Here is a 16,796-nt window from a genome sequence, read left to right as displayed (position 1 = left end):
GGAGTTCTGAACTGCCAGAAGTTGCCTGTGACTGTCTTGGGCCTCTGGAGGTTGCTTCTCTAATTTGGGAACTGGCAAAGCAATGCAACTACAAGAAAATTGACGTATCGCTCTTCTTGCAGCAGTTTTTCCAAAACAGCTCCGCGGTGCGAGAAGAATCTCCACGCATCGCTATGCCGCTGCTGAAACTGACGCAGCTCCTGTCACCGTTGCAAGGACCAACACATTGAGGGGTCTCAGCTGAAAAAACCGACCCTGGACCGCTCGACGCTGCTGCATCGATGGGCGCCGCATCAATCGCCGACTTATTCCGGATTTCCACGCATTGTACCTGTGTGGCAAGTTTTCCATACTCATCACCTGCGGATCGGAGTCGCCTCAGAATCGATGCATCACTTTCCCCCTACAGACCGGACCCGATGCACGGCTCTCCTGTGTGCAGCAGAACTGTCACATGGCATCCATAGGGTTTCAGGAAACAATGCATTTCTTTGTTTTTCAACACCTCCCATCGCTGCCGCTGTTTGGCCTTGTGAATATTGTCGCAACTACAGGTACTTTGAGAGAAATCATGCGTCCATAGTTTTCTCTGGACCCAGTTGCTTAAAACCTTTCTAAAGTCATTTTATTAATACTTGTATGTTGGATTTTTGTCGTTTTGTTCTTATTGAGTTTAGATAAACATACCTTATTTTTCTAAACTGGTGTGGTGTCCATTTGTGGTGGTATCACTATATTACTGTGTGTTTTGAGTACAAATACTTTATACATTGCCTTTGGGATAAGCCTATCTGCTCATGCCAAGCCACCCAGGGTGTGAGCAGGGGTTATCTAAAGTATGTATCCCCCTTGCCCTAACTAGGAGCAAGGGTCCATATTTCGAAAAAGGTACCTACATCTGCCAACTAGAGACCCCCATTTCTAACATTGGTGGTCAGTGGTGAGGATTTGAACCAGTATTTTTACTTGACCCACATTGATTGGTGCACATCACTAGTTTAGGGCAGACCACTACGCAACCACATACTGTGTTTTATATTTGGTTCTATTTTTGATCTGACCCTTGAGTTATCCACGCATTATGTCTCTAAATGGTAAATCAGCAAGTGAGCTGTAGAATTAGGGTTTGACTTTGAAATGTTAGACAGTTACAACGTAGAGCAACTCAGGCACTTCTGCAAGTACTTTGAATGTCCCATGAAGAGCCACTTTAGGAAAGAGGAGCTACAGAAGGCCTTAGGGGCATGGGGAGGCCAGACAAGCTGAAGAGGCAGGGGGTGCAGATGTGGATGGGGGTGAACGAGAAAATGGTTTCAGATCCCAAGATTTGCCTGTTGGGAGAGCAGCCTCTAGGGCTGAAAGCAATCATTCTTTCAGAAATTGGGTGCCAGAGGAAATGGAGGAAAGGCGCAAGGGTAGAGATCATGAGTTGGAGGTCTTGAGGCTCCAGACCAAGGCAGAGGAGAGCAAGAATGCTTGTGCTTTAGAGGAAAATAAATTGATCTTGGCCCATGAGTTGAGCATGAGAGAACTGGACATTAAAGCTAAGCAGGTAGAGTCCGGTACAAATGGTGGCAGTGCACAGCCAGTGCAAAGAGGCAAGGTTTACATTCCCAAGGACTTAGTCCAAAATTTCCAGAAGGTGGAGGATATTTATGCATGGTTTGCATCTTCTGAGGCTGCATTGCATATGAATGAGGTCCCAGAGAAACATTGGGGGCGGGCCTGTGGAAACAATTCGAGGCCAATGGGAGGGACACCCTGCCACCTTTGGAGGAGGCGGGTACTTTGACCTATCCCAATATGAAGGAGGTTTTCTGTCTCAAGTTTGTGCTCACACCGGAGCAGTACAGAGACAAGTTTAGAACCTTCAAGAAACTTGAATCTAATACTTGGGTTGAATGTTTAAACATGCATTGCAGAACACTGGATGGTTGGATAAAGGGCAGCAAGGTAACTGATTACCAGGGGTTGTACAATCTGATTAGTTGGGAGCACTTGAGTAGTCTGTGTGTTACAGAGCTGCAACCATATCTGATGAATAGTAAACTGACTGACCCCAGGAAGCTTGCTCAGGAGACGGACAGCTGGATGAGTACCAGGGTCCACAATGGGTTTGTGGGAAACCCAGCCAAAGGTGGGCAGAGTCCACCTTTGGCAGGGGACAAGGGTAACCAAAAGGAGTTCATTAAAAAAGGTCACCATAAATGTTCCCAGTGTTAAGATCCCCATCCCCCCAATTCTAAGAAGCAATGGCCCCCTAAGAGTAGGCCAGACTACCGGGGTCCCCGCAAGTGTTATTGACATGGTCAGAAGGGCCACCTGGTGAATGATTCCAAGTGCCCCCAGGCACCACCAGCACCCACTGGTGCACCGTCACCGGGATTAGTTAGTGTAGTGCTGGGGGAGGGGTTGGTTCCTATTAAGGGTGGGGAGCCAGCTGTGATGACCCTTGTCTCATTAGGAGATATAGAGATGGTCCAGGAAACCAGCCTGCCTGGTCACACTAAAAAGTACCTGCAGTAGGTGACCATCAATGGGAGGAGGGTGGACGCTCTGAAAGACACAGGAGCCAGTGTGACATTGAGTGTCTGAAGAGCAGGTCATTCCCAATGTACTTCACCCTGTAGTTGCTGCAGACAACTCTGAGAGTCAGTGTAAGGTGGTGAAGGTTCCCTTTGAGTGGGGGATCTCAGGTTCCTAGAAGGTCGTTGTTAGTCCATCCATGCCCGATGACTGTCTGCTTGGCAATGAACTGGAGAGCTCACCTGGGAGGGAGGTGGAGCGCGAGGCTCAATTAACGATGTTGGGACTGCCTGAGTGGACCACTCGGTCAATGGTAGCCAATAGGGGTGATCAAGAGGACCTGGAGCTTGAAACAGTGGGCCAGGTGCCTGCCTGAAAGAAGAAGGGCAGGGGGCATGGGAAACCAGCCCCCAATGTTCCCACAGTCCAGGAGGAGGCAGAACCCGAGGGGGATGCCCTGGAACCTACAAGGAAGCAAGTGGCTGAACTGGCCAACCTGCCTGAGCTGACCCATTTGCAGCTGGAAGGTGGTCCCTCCAGGGAGGAGTTTTTCAGGGCAGAGATGGCTGAAGATGGCTGAAATGCCAGAAACTGGTCCTAGGAAGCTTGTTTCCGGTCCAGGGAAGGCATGGCTTGGCAGTTCGGGCTGGACTGTTCCCATGAGGCACAGGGTCAGACTGATTTGCATATGGCCATGTCTGAACTGGGGTGGCAGAGTGGGCTAAAGAACGGTGATGGATCAAACCCAGATCTGTTGACTGGGTGTGAGTGTTTGATTGGTTCTGATGCTCCGTCCATCACCACCCCCTTTTGTACCGCTTTGTTCGCCATAAGTTGGCAGGGTATGCTCAGACGTGAGTCCCTTGCTCACTTTGCCACTGGATTCAAGCAAGCCTGGCTGAAGATGGCTGAAATGCGAGAAACCGGTCCTAGGAAGCTTGTTTCCGGTCCAGGGAAGGCATGGCTTGGCAGTTCGGGCTGGACTGTTCCCATGAGGCACAGGGTCAGACTGATTTGCATATGGCCATGTCTGAACTGGGGTGGCAGAGTGGGCTAAAGAACGGTGATGTATCAAACCCAGATCTGTTGACTGGGTGTGAGTGTTTGATTGGTTCTGATGCTCCGTCCATCACCACCCCCTTTTGTACCGCTTTGTTTGCCATAAGTTGGCAGGGTATGCTCAGACGTGAGTCCCTTGCTCACTTTGCCACTGGATTCAAGCAAGCCTGGCCGAAGACGGCTGAAATGCCAGAAACCGGTCCTAGGAAGCTTGTTTCCGGTCCAGGGAAGGCATGGCTTGGCAGTTCGGGCTGGACTGTTCCCATGAGGCCCAGGGTTAGACTGAATTGCATATGGCCATGTCTGAACTGGGGTGGCAGAGTTGGCTAAAGAACGGTGATGGATCAAACCCAGATCTGTTGACTGGGTGTGAGTGTTTGATTGGTTCTGATGGTCCGTCCATCACCTCCCCCTTTTGTACCGCTTTGAGTTGACCCATTGGCAGCTGGAAGGCGGTCCCTCCATGGAGGAGTTTTTCAAGGCAGAGATGGAATGCCCTACTGTTGTGGGTTAACGGCAGCAGGCTGCAGACCATGCAGCAGATGGTCTGTCCAGATCACATTTGATTTATTGGGAGAATGGTCTCCTTTACAGTGAGCCTAAGGATGCTGAGCCCGGGGCAGCCCGTGTGGTGCTGGTACCCACGTTCTACAGGACCTTCCTACTGGGTCTGGCTCATGACGTGCCTTTAGCAGGACATTTGAGGTGCGACACGCTTGTCACCCACTTTTACTGGCCCCAAATACAGAGGCACATTAGCACACATTGTAGGTCTTGTCAGACTTGTCAGGCAAGACAGGAGGGAAGTGTGAGGCTCCCCTCCAACCCTTTCCAGTTGTGAACACCCCTTTCGAGGGGGTGGGCATCGACATTGTGGGGCCACTGTAACCCAAGACAGCCTTAGGACACAAGTTTATTCTGGTGTTGGTGGACCATGCCACCCAGTACCCAGAACCTGTCCCTTTCAGGACAATTACGGCCCCTGTGGTGAGCTGTGTATTGATATGGATCTTTACCCATGTGGGTTTACCCAGAGAGGTAGCTTCTGACCGTGGTACAAACTTAATTTCTAGGTATATGAAGTAACTGTGGGAGGAGTGTGGTGTAATGTACAAATTCACCACTCCTTACCATTCCCAAGGGAATGGGTTGGTTGGGAGATTCAACCGAACCCTGAAAGGAATGGTAAAAGGTCATGTCGAACTCATGATACATAAGTGGGACATCTTTCTACCATGCCTGTTGTTTGCCTGCAGGGAGGTACCACAGAAATCCTTAGGGTTCAGTCCCTTTGAATTGCTGTATGGGCACCCTGTGAGAGGAGCTCTGAGTCTGGTGAAGAAGAGCTGGGAGAAAACGCCTGGTAAGATCCCCCAAGATGTGTTCAGCTACATGCTGGCCTTTAGAAACCAGACTCAATGCTTCAGGAAACTTGCTCAGGCAAACCTGGAGGCCAGCCAGGACGAGATGAAATGATGGTACAACCAGAATACCACACTGGTTGAGTTTCAACCTGGCCAAAACGTGTGGGTAATGACACCAGTGGAGCCTTGTGATCTCCAAGACAGGTGGACTGGTCCATTTGAGGTGGTGGAGTGCAAGAGTGATGGAATCTACCTGGTTAACTTGCAGACTCCCAGGAACCCTTTGAGGGTCCTGCACGTGAACCGCCTCAAACCTCACATTGAGAGGTCTGAAGTGACAATGCTCCTGGCTACAGATGACAGAATGGAAGAGGAGAGTGAGCCTCTTCCTGACCTCCTGTCAGCCAAGGAACATGATGGGTCAGTGGATGGAGTGAACCTCTGTCCCATCCTGACCACAGAGCAGCAGAGGGACTGTAGCCAGGTGCTGGGACAGTTTGTCTCCCTGTTCTCTCTGACTCCAGGAGTCACCAATTGGTGCGTCCATGATGTGGACACTGGGGACAGTTTACCTGTGAAGCACAAAATTTACAGAGTAACTGACAGAGTCGGGCCAGCATTAAGGAAGAGGTTCCCAAAATGTTGGTGTTAGGAGTGATGGAGTCCTCCAGCAGTCCCTGGGCTAGCCCAGTGACTTTGGTTCAGAAAGCTGCTGCACCTGGTGCCACTCCTGAACGCAGGTTCTGCATGGACTACTGTGGGCTCAATGCGTGTCATCAGGACTGGCGTGCACCCGATCCCCAGAGCTGACGAGCTAACATCCGCTGGGAGCTGCCCGGTACCTTAGTACGTTTGATCTAACGTCTGGGTAATGGCAGATTGCCTTGACCGATGGGGCAAGAGAGAGGTCTGCCTTTTCAACGCCAGAAGGGCACTATCAGTCCCTTGTCATGCCCTTTGGGTTGAAGAACGCTCCTGCCACATTCCAGAGACTGGTCAACCAGGTACTGGCCCGGCTGGAGCAATTCAGTTCTGCTTACCTGGATGACATTGCTGTGTTCAGCTCCAGCTGAAAGGAACATTTGCAACACCTCTGTGAAGTGTTGAAGGCTTTGCAGAAGCCAGGCCTCACTATCAAGGCCAGTAAGTGCCACATAGGGTAGGGTTGTGTGATGTACTTAGGGCACCAGGTAGGAAGCTGGCAGGTGGCACCTCTACAACCTAAGATTGACACCATCCTGGCTTGGGAACCCCCCAGACCCAGACAGAGGTGAGATCCTTTTTAAGACTCACCGGGTACTACAGACGGTTTGTCAAGGGATATATGGCACCCTTGTTGCCCCCTGAACAGAACTGACTTCAAGGAAACAGACAAGGAAAGTGATCTGGACCGATGTCTCTCAGACCGCTTTTGATGCCGTGAAATATGAAATGTGCACGGTGCCCGTGCTCAAGGCACCCAACTTCTCCCAAGAATTTGTTGTGCTGACAGATGCTTCAGGAAAAAGGGGGTGGTGATGGACAGAGTTTCTGAATGATGCAGAATACTCTTACCAAGTCAAGAGATCATGGTTTTAATCCATCACCGTTTTTTAGCTCACTGCACCATCCCAGCTCAGAACCTGGCTACATGCAAATTAGTCTGTACCTGTCCCAGTGCATGATGGGAACAGGGCAAACCAAACTACCAAGCCAATTCTTATACTGGGAAGGAAACAAGCTTCCGGGGACCGGTTTCTGGCATCACAGCCTTCGTCGGCCCGGCTTGCCTGAATCCTGATGGTGCAATGAGCAAGGGACTCACGTCTGAGCATACCCTCCCACACTGAGTGTGGATAAAATCGATTTGGGAAAAAGGGGGTGGTGATGGACAGAGTTTCTGAATGATGCAGAATACTCTTACCAAGTCAAGAGATCATGGTTTTAATCCATCACCGTTTTTTAGCTCACTGCACCATCCCAGCTCAGAACCTGGCTACATGCAAATTAGTCTGTACCTGTCCCAGTGCATGATGGGAACAGGGCAAACCAAACTACCAAGCCAATTCTTATACTGGGAAGGAAACAAGCTTCCAGGGACCGGTTTCTGGCATCACAGCCTTCGTCGGCCCGGCTTGCCTGAATCCTGATGGTGCAATGAGCAAGGGACTCACGTCTGAGCATACCCTCCCACACTGAGTGTGGATAAAAACGATTTGGGAAAAAGGGGGTGGTGATGGACAGAGTTTCTGAATGATGCAGAATACTCTTACCAAGTCAAGAGATCATGGTTTTAATCCATCACCGTTTTTTAGCTCACTGCACCATCCCAGCTCAGAACCTGGCTACATGCAAATTAGTCTGTACCTGTCCCAATTTAAACCATGATCTCTTGACTTGGTAAGAGTATTCTGCATCATTCAGAAACTCTGTCCATCACCACCCCCTTTTTCCCAAATCGTTTTTATCCACACTCAGTGTGGGAGGGTATGCTCAGACGTGAGTCCCTTGCTCATTGCACCATCAGGATTCAGGCAAGCCGGGCCGACGAAGGCTGTGATGCCAGAAACCGGTCCCTGGAAGCTTGTTTCCTTCCCAGTATAAGAATTGGCTTGGTAGTTTGGTTTGCCCTGTTCCCATCATGCACTGGGACAGGTACAGACTAATTTGCATGTAGCCAGGTTCTGAGCTGGGATGGTGCAGTGAGCTAAAAAACGGTGATGGATTAAAACCATGATCTCTTGACTTGGTAAGAGTATTCTGCATCATTCAGAAACTCTGTCCATCACCACCCCCTTTTTCCCAGACAGATGCTTCAGAGCATGTTGTGGGAGCAGTACTTTCACAATTGAATGATGAGGGCTTGGACCAGCCCATAGCTTTCATTAGTAGGAGGCTAATTCCCAGGGAATAGAGGTGGAGTCCAATTGAAAGAGAAGCTTTTGCTGTGGTCTGGGCACTGAAGAAGCTAAGAGCCTACTTGTTTGGGACTCAATTTCGGGTTCAGACAGACCATAGGCCCCTCAGATGGTTGATGCAGATGAGGGGTGAGAACCCAAAACTTTTAAGGTGGTCCATCTCTCTACAGGGAATGGACTTTACGGTGGAACACCGCCCTGGTACAGAACACGCCAATGCTGATAGTCTGTCTAGATTCTTCCGCCTAAGTGATGAGAACTCCCAAGAGGGTGAGTAGTTCTCCTGGAGGGAACATGTGTTAGACTTGGCATCTTAGGCATGGTTTCCCCTGACTTTTTGCCTCTACCTTCTGTATTTTTGATGCTGTGCTGGATTTAGTTTTTGCTGGCATAGATGCTTTGGGCGCTTTGCCACTGCTGATCAGTGCAAGTGCTCCTTGTGTAAACGGGTGTTACGATTGGTTGTCCCTGATTGGCATATTTGATTTACTGGTAAGTCCCTAGTAAAGTGCACTGAAGTGTGCCAGGGCCTGTAAATCAACTGCTACTATTGGGCCTGCAGCACTGATTGGGCCACCCACATGAGTAGCTCTGAAAAGGTAACTCAGGCCTGCCACTGCAGTGCCTGTGTGCAGTTGTTAACTGCCAGGTGGACTTGGCAAGTGCACCCACTTGCCAGGCCTTAACCTTTCCTTTTTCAACATGTAAGACACCTCTATGGTAGGCCCAAGGTACCATCCTGGGCAGGGTGCAGTGTAGGTGAAAGGTAAGACATGTACTACTGGTGTGTATATGTCCTGATAGTGAAATCCTGATGATTTCGTTTTTCACTAGTGAAAGGCTATCTTGCCCCATAGGACTGAATGGAAGATTATTTATAATATCTCATAAATATAACTTCCCATTGGAACAAGATAGAGAGATAAAGTTTAGGCTCTCTGAACTCAGAATTTAATAACACATTTTTCAGTAAAGATGGTTTTAAATTGTTTGTTTGAAAACACCACTTTTAGAAAGTAAGCATTTTCTTGTTTAACCATTCTGTGTGCCTCTGCCTGTTTGTGCATTGACTGGTTTTGGAGTGAGAGTGGCTGGGGATGTGCATTCACTGTAGACAGCCACTGAAGGGGGGGTTAAGGTGTGCCTGGTCCTTCCTGGATGATTCAGAGCTTGGCTGAATAGACCCTAGCTGAATTCAGAGTAGTGGGAGGAGATATCCTTGCACCTGAATAGGGCCTGTCTCCCTTGCACAATGCCATCTCCGCCTTGCGTGGTCATACTGCACCAATGAGGACATAATTGGTTTGGACTGGGCCCAGAGACCCTTGCACAAAGATAATAAAGACATTGTGGGGCATAAGTATTAGACCTAAAACCCCTGAACTTTAGACTACTTCTGGAATCAAGAGAAACCTTTGCCACGGAGAAGAGTTGGAGAAACTGTGGAGAAGTACTACCCTTTTGCTGTATGTCTGGGGTTGGCCTGCATTAACTGTTTCAGCCAAGGAAAGGAGAAAGACCATACTGTGTGCTGTGTCCCCTGCTTGAAGATCTCCAAGGGCTTGAGTAGAGCTTGCCTCCTCTTTTGAGGTCTCAGGGACATAAAAACTTCACCCCCAGCTCCCCCAAACGTCCTTGCTGGGAGTTATGCCCTGCAAGGAGGTGCCTGTGGCTGCTTTGGGCCTCTGGAGGTAGTTTCTGCTGTTGGGAGCTAGAACAGTAACGCAATTAAAAGAAATTCGATGCATCACTCTACTTGCGGCAGTTTTCCTGATGCAGCACCACGGTGTGAGAAGAATCTCCATGCATCGCCGCAAAGCTGCCAAGACAGACGCAGCGCCTGTCGCCGCCACAAGAACTGACGCATCACCTGCAGATCAGTCACCTCAGAATCAACGCATCGCTTTCCCCCTACAGATCGGACCCGACAAACCGTTCTCCTGCGTGCAGCTGAACTGTTGCATCGCATCCCCAAAGTCTCAGGAAACAATGCATCTCTTTGTTTTTCGACACCTCCCATTGCTGCGGCTGTTTACCCTTGTGAATTCTGTCACAACTACAGGTACTTTGAGAGAAATCACACATCCATAGTTTTCTATGGAACCAGTTGCTTAAAACCTTTCTAAAGTTATTTTATTAATACTTTTAAGTTGGATTTTTGATGTTTTGGTCTTGTTGAGATAAAGATACTTTATTTTTCAAAACTGGTGTGGTGTTATCACAATATTACTGTGTGCTTTGACTACAAATACTTTACACATTGCCTTTGGGTTAGGTCGGTCTGCTTGAGCCAAGCTACCCAGGGGGTTAGCAGGGGTTATCTAAAGTGCGTATCCCCCTTACCCTGACTAGAAGCAAGGGTCCCTATTTGGACAAAGGTACCTACTTCTGCGAACTAGAGACCCCCATTACTAACAATTTGCCTCAGTGGTAAGGGTGAGGCCCAGTACGATTAGAGGAATAAATTATTGAGTAGCTGAAGTAAGAGATACATTTAAAACTATTATAACACTTCTGCTGGATCAGTGTCATTGTGTGTAATGGAGTAGTATTGTGTAGAGTGGAGTGGCATTGAGTGGAGTGGATCACTTTGTGCGAAATGAAATATAGTGGAGTTGAGTGGAGTGGCACCGTGTGGAACGAAGCAGAGTGGCATCGAGTGGAGTGGTATTGTGTGGAGTAGAGTGGTATTGTGTGGCATGGAGAGGCATTATGTGTAGCAGACTGATGTGGCATTGGGTGGTGTTGAGTGACATTATGTGGGGTGGAGTGGCATTGTGTGGCACAAAGGGGAATTGTGTGGCACTGAGCAGAGTGGCAGTGTGTAGCATGGATTGAAATTGTGTAGTGGAGTGTAGTGGAGTAGAGTAGAAAGGGATTGTGTGGAGGGAAGTGGCATTGAGTGGAGTGGTATTGTGTAGTGTGGAGTAGCATTGTGTGGAGTGCAGTAGAATGGAATGGAGTGTATTAGAGTGCCATTGTGTGGTGTGATTGGAATTGTGTGGAGTGGAGTGAATTGGAGTGGGTTTGTGTAGACTGGAATAGAATTGTTTGGAGTGGAGTAGAATTGTATGGAGTTGAGTGGAAATGTGTGGCGTTATGTGGTGTGTGTGAGAAGTTGGCCAGGTATATGCTGTCCACTAGTTATAGTGGGCACCTTGCACCAGTCCAAACAACCCCTTATTGATGATAGGTTAAAGACAACCTTTATTGAAAACTATTGTAGTGGTAGCTATGGAGAGCAGCCTTCAGGCTAAGTCTTGCAGGAATGTAAAGCAGCTTGTTTTACCAGTCTATAATCTCTTGAGTGGCTAAACGAAAGGAGACCGCACCAGGTATATATATAAAATATATGTATTTATTCCTAAACACACCCTACTAGTCTCTTTATGAGGCTAGAGGTAAAAGCACATAAGTTACACTTCAAAATATTACAGTAAAGTAGAACAATACATGTTAGCCCCTAGGGGCGGACCAAACCATTTACTAAAATAGTGGTATAAGAACCACGACTTAACTAGACACAAGGCCTAGAACCTGTAGAATCGCTGGGACCCAAAGGAACCACCCAAGGTAGTGACACAGGGGGCCCACGGGGGCTGTGTGCAGTGTGAGAACACAGCCGTAAGCTTACGTTAGCTTCTATGGGGAAAGTCGCGATTAGATTTTTAGAGTTAAAGGACACTTAGGAAAGGACTAGGACTAAACCCTCTTGGACTTAGACAGTTCTAGGGTCAACACCCACGGGAGCACTGGAGTACTCGTGTTACCTCACCCAGGGAAGCCTTGTGCATAGGTGTCAAATGGTGTCGGGTCGCGTCATCGTTTTCAATGGCCGCTGGCGAAGAAGTGCTGCCGCCGGGAAGATGCGAAGTGTCCGAAGAGATCCAATCCTGGATCAGAGATGTGAAGAACCTGAAAGCAGAGGGGACAGAGTCTCGGTCACTTGCCAGTGATCAGGGGCACGATAGACGAAAGCGAACCGATGTCGGGTGTTTCAGGTAAGGGTGGGCGTAGTGGGCGTAGTGGGGCTACGTGAAGCAGCGCATAGTGTGCCCAAATCTATGCACACTTGCGTGCTACGCGTAGCCCCACTACGCGCCACCTGCCTCCCGCCCGCCCTCCTTTTAAATCAAACCCCGCATGTACAATAAATAAGAAGTAAAGAAACTTACCTGAAGCGCGGCGTCTCCGGGGCTCCCTCTTCCATTTCCAACTTCCGCCCGCGCATGCGCATTTCTCGCAAGAAATGCGCATGCGTGGGCGTCCGCGCATGCGCATTTGTCAGAAGAATTTGGAAATGAGGAAGAGGGAGCCCCGGAGACGCCACGCTTCAGGTAAGTTTCTTTACTTTTTATTTATTTTACATGCGGGGTTTGATTTAAAAGGAGGGCGGGCGGGAGGCGGGTGGCAGCGGCAGGCAGCTACGCTTTGCCCTGGGTGTGCGTAGCACTAGCCTGCTTCGCCTACTTCAAAAACTGCGAAGCAGGCAGCGCTACATACACTACGTGGGCGAAGCGTAGTGTCACGCCCAGGGTTAGTTTCAGGGTGTTTCAGGCGAAGAAGGTGAAGCTTGACTCTTCAGCCACGAGGACCAGGAGGTGTCGAGGACAAGAAGGAGCTGGATTCGAGCTTGCCCACAAAGGATGTCGAGTGCTGCAGCATCGGTCCCCGGATTCGACACAACAAGCCTTGGCAACAGCAACCCACGCAGAAAGGAGAAAGATGCTTTGGTGCGGACCAGCAAGGTCCGAGGGACTCCCCCAGCAAGGAGAAGTGAGGGCATGTCTGGGGCAACCAGGGAAGCCCAAGGAAAGTCAGAGTTACCTTCACAGGGACCCACCAGTCGACGGACCAGGGATCGCGAAGGGACCTCGAGTGGGAATGCAAGGAGCAGGCTCATGGAACACTCGTGGAGTGTAGGCCCACAATCTTCGGTGCTTGGGTATGGGCTACAAGTAACCCAATGCACAGCCTCGAGAGTCATCAAGAAGCTGATGCACTTGCAAATGTGCACGGTGTCCAGGGGTTCCGGTTCCACGGTATCCACGTGGGCTACGGGTCTCAGCTTTGCTGGGGACTCGGTTCGGCCTCTGGGAAGTCTGGAAATCCACCTCTGGTGTTGCAAAGTCTTCGGCGTCCGGCAGGAGCGTTGGAGATACAGACCGGACAGATGTGTCTTTGGTGCCTGCCAAGCAGGGGAGTAACTTCTTTACTCCAAGGGAGATTCTTCAGTCATCTGGCGTTGAACAGATCGTTGAAGTTCCAGGATTCAGTTTCAGAGTTTCGTCCAGGGATATCTAAAGTTCTGGTACAGAGGTTCCTTCTTTATACCCAAGGAAGGGGTTGGACTAACTCAGGGAACCCACCTATGGGAGGGTTTGGAAAGAGGGGTGGCTACACCCATTTCCTTTGTCCAGTTTTGCACCAGAGCAGGGGCTGGTAGCCCCTGCAACCAGTTTGAGCTGGACTATGCACAGGAATACAAAGTGTGCCCCCAGTGCAGGACTTCAAAGCACTCCTGGAGTGCTCCCACCCAGCCCTAATCCACAAAGGCCTGTCTTGGAGGTGATAACACCTCCCTGTGACAGGAAACCTATTGTTCAGGTATCCCCTGTCAGAGTTTCAGTCAGCAGCAGAAGGCCAGACTCGTGTCTGTGGCTGCAGCATCTATTTTGTGATACCAGGGCTCTTTTAAACTGGTACCGGGTATACCGGTGCTGTCATGTCTCTCCCTCTAGAAGGGTGGGATCATACTCCCACACCAGTTACTGGTGTGGGGGTATAATTCCAAAGTGTTTGACACCAAACACGACATGTTTCCGTGCAGCCAGTCCAAAGTTAGCATTTACTGTTTGATTATAATGCACTTAAGAGTATATGGTCAGGCTGCATCACAGACAACCCCGGAGAAGAGATTCCGAAGGCTGCAGAGGGGCTCTGCTCATGCATTGGCACCCTCTCACACAAAACCAAGCACCCTGCCTTCAGGATTGATAAGGCCTGCCATAGGGGTGACTGATAGGTTTCTATGTGCAGTGATAGGGGAGATATAGTGAACCTATATCTCTGTAAGGGGTGCATGCACCACCTTATCCAGGCTGCAGTAGCAGGCCTGTGGTGTTATTTTGGAGGGCTTCCCAGGGGTGGCACAATACATGCTTCAGCCCCTGGTAGGCCTCTGGGGTACCTATGCCCTGGGTACATAGTATACCATATACTAGGGTCTTATAAGGGCACCCCAGAATCCAATCTGTGGTGTACCTAAGGTACTAGGAATCAATTTAGAGAGGAAGCAGCTAGGCTGGGGTCCTGAAGAGCAGGCCCCCAGCCAGACTAAAGTCGAAAAACAGTGTTGCAGCAGCAAAAAGTGGGGGTAACCATAAGAAGCAGATCCTACTCTCCTAAAGTGTGGACTGGAATTGTGTGGCGTGCAGTAGAGTGGAGTGGCATTGTGTGGAGTGGAGAGGCAGTGAGTGGAGTGAAATGGTATTATGTGGATTGGTGTGATTTTGTTTGGTGTGAGTCTGGTGGCATTGTGTGAGTGGAATAGAGTGCATTGGCATTGTGTGGGGTGAAGTTACATTGTAGTTTAGTGGCATTGTGTGGAGTGGAACGGAGTGGTGTGTCAATGTGTGGAGTGGAGTTGTATTGTGTAGAGTGTAATGGCATTGAATAAAGTAGAATTGAGTGGAGTGGCACTGAGTGGAGTGAAGTGACACTGTCTGGTGTGGCGTGGAGTGGAGCTGAGTAGAGTGGTGGTGTATGGCATGTAATGGCATTATGTGAGATGAAGTAGAGTGGAATCGAGTGGAGTTGTACTGCATAACATTATGTGGAGTTGTTTGGAGTGCCATTGTGTGGTATAAAGTGGCATTATGTGGAGTGGAGTGGAATTGTGTAAAGAGAAGTCGAGCTGTGTGGTATAGAGTGAAATTATGTAAAGTGGAGGGTGTGGGATTGAGTGCAGTTGAAGGTGTGCTATTGTATGGAGAGGTGTGACAATGAATGAAGTGGGGTGGCATTGAGTGGAGTGACTGTGTGGCATGGATTGAAATGGAGTGGCATTGTGTGGCAGGGAGTGGAGTGACATTGCGGAAGTGGGGATGAGTAGAATGACACTGTGTGACGTAGGATGGCATTGTGTGGCATGAAGCATAGTGTAGTTTCATTGTGTGGAGTACAATGGGTAAAATAGCATTGAGTGAAGAGCAGTGGCATTGAGTGGTTTATAGCGATGCTGTGTGGTATGGAGTCTAGTGGAGTGAGCAGAGTGTCATTGTGAGTCATGGAGAGGCATTGAGTGCCATTGTCAGGAATCAGGACCTGTTTGCAGTGTCCCACCACTGTTTGCCCCATTTGAAACCCCTGGATGATAGTTACGTGACTCTGAGAGTACCTTGGTCTCTGCTCAGCAGGTTCAGGGTCAGTGCTATGTTGAAAACACCCACTGTTATGTTCAAACACACACATGCATTATGGTACACAGTGATTAGGGTACACTTACCGTTGGCATGACCTACCCTATAACTCCCTAGCAGATAATAGGGTAGGGAGATTAGAACTGCCTATAAGTCCATAGTATATAATAAGGAATGGCAGTTTAGAGGCCTTTTATTCACTTGATTGTGTGCAAGGTTGAGCACCTGAGGTCATTTCAAAAGCAGCCCTATGTTGCAGCACTGGTTTTAAAGTAAATTCATTGAAAAATCGACTTTGCCGGTAGGGGCACTTAGAAAGGGATAATCTACAATATTTTGGCATATTACATACCCCCAGGGACTCTCCAAGGTGTCCCAGGGGTGTTGACCATGTAATTAAAAGGAGGTTCCTTATAAAAGATATTTTATATTCGCAGGGGATGGAGAAATTACACATTTCACTTCCTCATTGTAGCAAATTGCCTCCAAAAATCAACTTTGGTGCTAAGAGCACTGTGGAGTGTGAATCTACATTATGTTTGCATATTCAGATCCCCCAATCTTTTCCACAGGAGTCCCAGCAGTGGGGGGTCATGTAACTATAACCAGGGTCCTTATAAAATATGTTTTATATGAACACCCATACCAGTACTTGCATACCCATTCACTGATTCATAGGTCTACACACACATCCGCTCAGTTACCCAGACAGCCACTCACTTATTAACAAAGCCACTGATTTATCTACTCATACAGCCACACAATCACTCACACACTCTCTTTCTTTAAGTGAACCTCTAAGATTTCTTTCTATAATTGGATATTGCATATCATATGTATATAACACACCACTCATGTTGTTTTATTTCATATGTGTTTATCAGCAAGTACATTAAAAACTGGTTTTATTTTTTACAATTTTGTAAGTCGGCACAACATTGTTGCATTTATTGTGGAGAATCTGTCATCTGTAAATGTATTTCACCTGCTGAAAAACACATATTAAGACATTTTTTTAAATAAAGTTTGTCTAAATATTTAGTAAAATATTATTTTAACTTTTCTTTCTGTGATCAATTTTGAAGAAAGCCACCTTTACAAAAATAAAATTGTATTAGCGACTATCGATGCCATACCTCATTCAGCTCACCCTTCTCCTGACTATTATTGCTCCTTCACTTCTAAATGCTTAAAGCATGGATTGTAGGCCACAGCTATATCTATTGGGCTAAAGAGGCTGCAAAAAAGAGAGGTATTGACAGGGACTTGGGTTTGCAAAATGTGGAGATTATTTGGTTTGGCCAGAGAGAGTTAAAGTCTCATCAGTTGCTGGCTTTGGTTAAAACCATTGTGGATTGCCGAGCTCCTTACCTCATGATTGTGCACTGTTGTGGTAATGACCTAGGCACATTGATTGGGTTAGGGCTGGAAATCCTATTAAAAGAAACCTTTTCAGAACTGATGTCGCTTTTCCCTCGCACACAGTCTTGGTGTACTCTCATATGTGCCAAAGACAGAAATGGAAGTGG

The sequence above is a fragment of the Triturus cristatus genome, chromosome 10 (genome assembly GCF_964204655.1).
Source record: "Triturus cristatus chromosome 10, aTriCri1.1, whole genome shotgun sequence".
Taxonomy (NCBI): domain Eukaryota; kingdom Metazoa; phylum Chordata; class Amphibia; order Caudata; family Salamandridae; genus Triturus; species Triturus cristatus.
This window is presented reverse-complemented; position numbering follows the sequence as displayed.